Genomic DNA, 6,000 nt, shown 5'->3' with positions numbered 1-6,000 from the left:
GCCCACCAATGCCATAGCCTCGAAGCTTGCAGAGGAGCCCAGGGTGTGAAACCCGGTCAAACGCGCCTGCTATGTCTATGGCGAGGGCCTTAATGGTTCCGCCCTTGCTAGTGGTTAAAGCCCATTCATGCTGAAGTGACGTTAGTAGGTCAGCTGTGCCGATTGATTTCCGAAAGCCAAACTGGTTGGCAGACAGGAGGGTATTGCTGTTGAGATGGTTGACAGGCGCGTGCCCCGTATGGGTAACTGGGTGCCCGGAACCCCCCTTTTTTCGCTCAAAATGCCGGATTTTGCTTCATTTTTTGAAAATCTTCCCGGGGGAGGACCCCCTTGAAGGCCACCGGCGCACGCGCCTGCAGTGCGTACTACTACTGCTAGAATTACTGAGTCACTACGAGGTGGTTTGGCTTTTTTTTAACATGGTTGTAAAATGACGTTTTTCAGTCACTTCTAGACAAGCTACGTCCAAATGAATTATTGCAAGTGGAAGTGTTATCCTTCATGCCGGTTGTGTCCAAAAATGGGAATGATCCCACTTTGGAAAGTGTCTTGAATCATGTCCTACATTCATAGTATTCTCAGGATTCAAATAATTGGTGTGTCATTTTTTAACAAATTTGTAAAATGGCATCACAAACTGGGATATTCGGTCATCAATGTTCTGAAGTTGATAGATATCACTTCAAGGACTGCTAGTGGATAAAATTAATCTATCAACAGAGGAGTGAACTGCATTGTATGCTGCGAAAGCCGTGTTTTTGTATTTGTAACTAGTGGCTGTGTTATACGGTGGAATTGGATAGGTAGCATAGCATCGCAGCCATGTTTTCGTTCTCACAGAGTGTATTCCGTGACCTACTGTTCTTCATTACTGTCTTTATTGATGGCAAGACGGCCTGATGTCGTCCAAAGGCCCTGCGGAAGCAATTCACTGCCCTCCTCGTCCATTCAGGGGCTCATTTTACACATTTTACACAAAATGGCAAAGCACCAACCACTAGTTATACCGACATGGCAGGGGGAATTAAATTATATGCACCAAATTTTCTGGTCAATGTTGATCTACGATAAACTGGCTCTCATTTGCCACCACCCATGTTTCGATACAGCCATCCGGAGCAGAGAAACAGCCAGAAGAAAAGCAATATTTACACATTTGTTAAAAAATGCCAAATGTTAAAAAAAGCCAAATCACCTCGTACTCACTAGCACTCGAAGTGCGTTAGTGAAAGCAGCAAATAGAATAGCAACAGCACGGTATGCAAAAGGCTCTCCTAAAGATGTTGATGTGTTCCCCTCCCTTTCTCTCCCTCCCCCGCCTGAGCCCTCACGCCGAGTACCTACATGTACCTGAGTACAGGCACAAGGCCGGGAATACTTGAGAACGGGTTTATTCACAACACCAATCGGGCCAATCGCGTGAAACCATGAGGTAAGAACCAAAGCAAAAAGAAAGCCCAAATTCGGAGATTAGTAGAAATTGAAATGTAAGATTGAACACAAGAGAATACTACTCCTACACTACAATAACTCCCTGTCTACAAGTAGCCCTCAAGCTATGGTCTAGGGCAAACCAGGTGAACATTATCATTATCAGGAAGTTCTTGTGCGTGTGTGTGTGGATCTACATGACATCCTACATTAGTTCGAATCATTACAGCGCTAAAAGTCACAACACTCAACAGCCATAATGAACGTAAGGAAGCTTCATAATCATAATCATAATCATAATTATCATCCGCATCAGAGAAGCACTTCATTTTCATTTCTTTAGTGTTAAAAGAGGCTTATCGCTACTGCACCCTGTCAGAGAAGCACTTGACTCTTGAGTCGAGGAATGCAGCCATTTCAGGATCTAGGACTAGGAGCATGCAGTTTCAAGTAGCACTGTGTCTTGGAGTTGGAACGCATGGCCACAGCTAGTAGTACAGCTGGCATATTCCCTAGTAATACTAAAGTTTGCGTGGCTGTCATTTTCCCATCACAGATTTGTATTCAATGGCCGCATAAATTAATCATGCACTCATGACATTGTATAATCCACGGCCTCCAGTATTAAACTGAACAAGTACTAGTCTGTACAACAAGTCCAGTGTACGTACTGTAGATAAAGCTGTGAAGTGTGATTACATGTACATAATATATCTGATCGGATGCCACTGCATGGATTACGGGGGCCGGGGAGGGGACGTACATGTATTTAAAAAATGTATGCTTCGGCGATAAAATACCACGAGTAAGAAGAGATTACATGTATAGAGGTTTGCGAATCTTCTACACAGGCATTCACACTGTGTTTGTACTAGCCAGTTACATGTATATTCAACTTATATGCTGGAAATGCACAGCAGTTTTCCTGAAGTAGTCATGATGTACACTGTACATGTATCTGGGCACAGCTGGCACGTGCATTCGGTCTTCTGATGGAGAATCCAACAGGAACTACATGTAATTGCATTACCTCTCTCGAACGGCAGGCACACATTATGTCATCATTCTTATCTATCTTATAGGTCTGGACCTTAGTGCGAACAGATGGGTACTATACAACTAAGTTACTTACGTAACACTGTATGTACATGATTACATGATTACATGGGTTTTTTACTTTTAGTGCAGGCAGCACAGCATTGTTCCGAAATGTATCTCTTATCACCAGTACTCAGTAGAATCACTGGCAGGTACAGATCGGCATTGCAGCATAATTATGGGTATGCAATGTAGTTGCAGAGAGGAGGGGAAAGACCCCCGCCCTCAAGCCCAAGCCTCAGCCGTGGATATCACCCGGCACGGTTTACCAGTGCCAGTGGCTACACTGTATGTGTACATGTAGATAATTCTACATTGTGAAATACTCAACACTGTGACAGAAACACAATATACAATGTACATGCGTGACCGATCCTTTCAATGTTCTAATCTTTCAAGTGACTTTTCCTTTTCTACCTGGACTCCTCCTTGGTTTCCCTTTTCTCTCTAGCTCTTCTCCTGTACCTTCTTGCTATTATTCACTTTAATATGGGGCTTTGAATAAAACAAGTCAAACAAGTCAAACATACAAACACCCCACCCAACAACATCATGCGCCCAGGCCCAGGCCTGCAGACCAGGGAGAGCTGGCACAGACCGTGATCATGTCTCCAACTTAGCTAGGCATTAAATCTCAACTGGCACCACAACTGCCGCGTATTGCTCCCCGACCGGTCCACCGTAGAGAGTGCTGGAGACACAGAGAAAGGGAGATCACAAAAGCACTCATATCAATCCAAAGCCTAAGTAAGGGGCAAGTCCCAGGAATCAACTCCAGTACAGCTTAATCATCATGATTGCACTTGTGGTTAGATGTGCTCTTTGGCACACCCATTCTCTAATGACATTACGCTACATATCGGGTGAGTGAGTGCTGGCAGTTAGCCCAGGCAAGGAGCTGTGAAAACTCAACCGGTTTGGGTTTGAGTCTTAGCAAGAGGTGCCAAGACCAAATTAGCTCTTCTTCTGTCCGCTTGCATGGATTATTGGATAATAGTTACAACGCGGTATACTAGTGTTACTGAGGCGCTGAGCTGTATGTATCACTAACATAATGGGACTAGACAGGCCTGAGGGCCAGGCATTGAATACATGTAGGTACTACTTGTACATAATCATTAAGTTAATTAAACGTCTTTGCACCACTGAAAGTTGAAACTGAAAACAGCTACAGTCACTGAATGGCGGGCTTACCATGGAAGAACTACATCGTAAGTCCACCGCAAAGTGTGAATCTCGCCCAGCTCAGCAGCTGCTTGCATGCGCCGCGAATGTCGCCGGGGCATTCAGCCAGGTGACTGAGCAGCCGCGGAGCTAGCGAAGGAAACTAGTCAGTGCATGTCCACGAACTATGCCTATCAGTATGAACCTCATCAGCTCATTGTTTATTCATTGCCTGGATAGTGTAGTGCTAGTAGTAGCTAGCGGTAGCGGTAGCGGTAGACCATGGACCATGGTAGACATCACAGCGATATTTCACTTTTCAGCATTCCTACACTAGTGAACACGCGTGCTAGTGGTTTCCCTCTTAGATAATAATCATGGTTGTTTTATTTCGCAAATCCACTTCATTCAACCAACGTTTATATATACCCCTCAGAATTTCCCACCACAGAGGGAGAGGGAGAGGGAGAGGGAGAGGGAAAGGGAAGAGAGAGAGAGAGAGAGAGAGAGAGAGAGAGAGAGAGTAAGTTTCATTTATAAAGACAGGTAAGTCTAACAAATGAGGACTGAGACCTCTACAACAGGGTTTTTACGCCTGAAAGCAGGTGCATGATTTAACAAGCAGGTTGTCAGTCTAGATTTTATGCGCAGATGGAGAAAAATGCGCAGAATTTTTGTAATGAGATGAAAAGCAGAAATAATAAGAAAAGATGAAATGAAAGCCTGCTCACAACCCCGCCCAGCCTTGCGAACTGGGTATGGTGGATTAAGAACCCGGTTCAACGCTCAAGCAAGCGCTCTCCACTCAAGGTATTCACAGCAACTGATAGGAACTCATATGGGGAAACTATAGACAAGACTGTGACTAATAAGATAAAGAGAATAAATTTCAACGCACCTCAATAAACGAGAGAGAGAGAGAGAGAGAGAGAGAGAGAGAGAGAGAGAGAGAGAGAGAGAGAGAGAGAGAGAGAGAGAGAGAGAGAGAGAGAGAGAGAGAGAGAGAGAGAGAGAGAGAGAGAGAGAGAGAGAGAGAGAGAGAGAGAGAGAGAGAGAGAGAGAGAGAGAGAGAGAGAGAGAGAGAGAGAGAGAGAGAGAGAGAGAGAGAGAGAGAGAGAGAGAGAGAGAGAGAGAGAGAGAGAGAGAGAGAGAGAGAGAGAGAGAGAGAGAGGGAGGGAGAGAGAGGGGAGAGAGGGGAGAGAGAGAGAGGGAGAGACAGATAGATAGATAGAGATAGATAGATAGATAGATAGAGAGAGAGAGAGAGAGAGAGAGAGAGAGAGAGAGAGAGAGAGAGAGAGAGAGAGAGAGAGAAAGAGAGAGAGAGCGAGCGAGAGAGCGAGAGAGAGACAAAGAGGCAGAGAGAGAGACACATACACACACACACACACACAGAGAAAAAATATGAAGAGAGAGAGAGAGTGTGTGTGTGTGTGTGTGTGTGTGTGTGTGTGTGTGTGTGTGTGTGTGTGTGTGTGTGTGTGTGTGTGTGTGTGTGTGAGAGAGAGAGAGAGAGAGAGAGAGAGAGAGAGAGTCGTGACTACGTTTCCTGCTTTGACGTGTTTGTTAATATTTACGGTGTCTTCATGACTGTATTGACTGGCCTACACGGTCACTCAGCTGGTGCTGCTGCAGATATGAATTACTCAAGGGGCCATCCGGAAAATAATATAGATATTTATTTAGAAACGAAAACTGGTCGTATAGCCTATAGGGCCGGGGTTGAGCGCCAATACGCGAAAAATATCGATGCACAGTTTGTATGTAGGGTACGTCCAGAAAAATGTCGATATTATGAAGAGTACATAACCCTCTTGATACTATGTACCGTTTGTAGTACATCATATACATGTATGACAGTATGTGTTCGTTTATCAGGGATGGGGGGGGGGGGGGGGTTGAAGATAAATAACTAGTTTTCGTTTCTAAATAAATATCGGTATTCAAGGATGGCCCCCAAGAAGTATGCAGTATGTCAGCTTTTATGGTCTATGACTGTTCGGCGACCTGATGGCGATTCGTTACGTACACATGACGTGTAGCGCGCACTCATTCCGCAGGCCAGAGAGAAAAGTAACACGAATAGTTGGGAGAACGTGCACCGCGGCGTGATGGGCGTCTGCTTTCAGCCGACGTTCCGACGGCCCCGGGTGTCGTGACATCCTCCACAGCAAAGGCGGGACACGACCGAGCAGCTGATACTGTGATACCAGTCCTGTTCATCATGGATACTGTGGCTGCTGCAGCACCCAACGGCAACGTCCCAAGCTCCGAGCTACACATAAGCCCGCTCCAGTATCAGTGAGC

Source organism: Sycon ciliatum, chromosome 4 (assembly GCF_964019385.1).
Source record: "Sycon ciliatum chromosome 4, ocSycCili1.1, whole genome shotgun sequence".
NCBI classification, from domain to species: domain Eukaryota; kingdom Metazoa; phylum Porifera; class Calcarea; order Leucosolenida; family Sycettidae; genus Sycon; species Sycon ciliatum.
The sequence above is the reverse complement of the archived record's forward strand: the minus strand, read 5'-3'. Positions refer to the sequence as shown.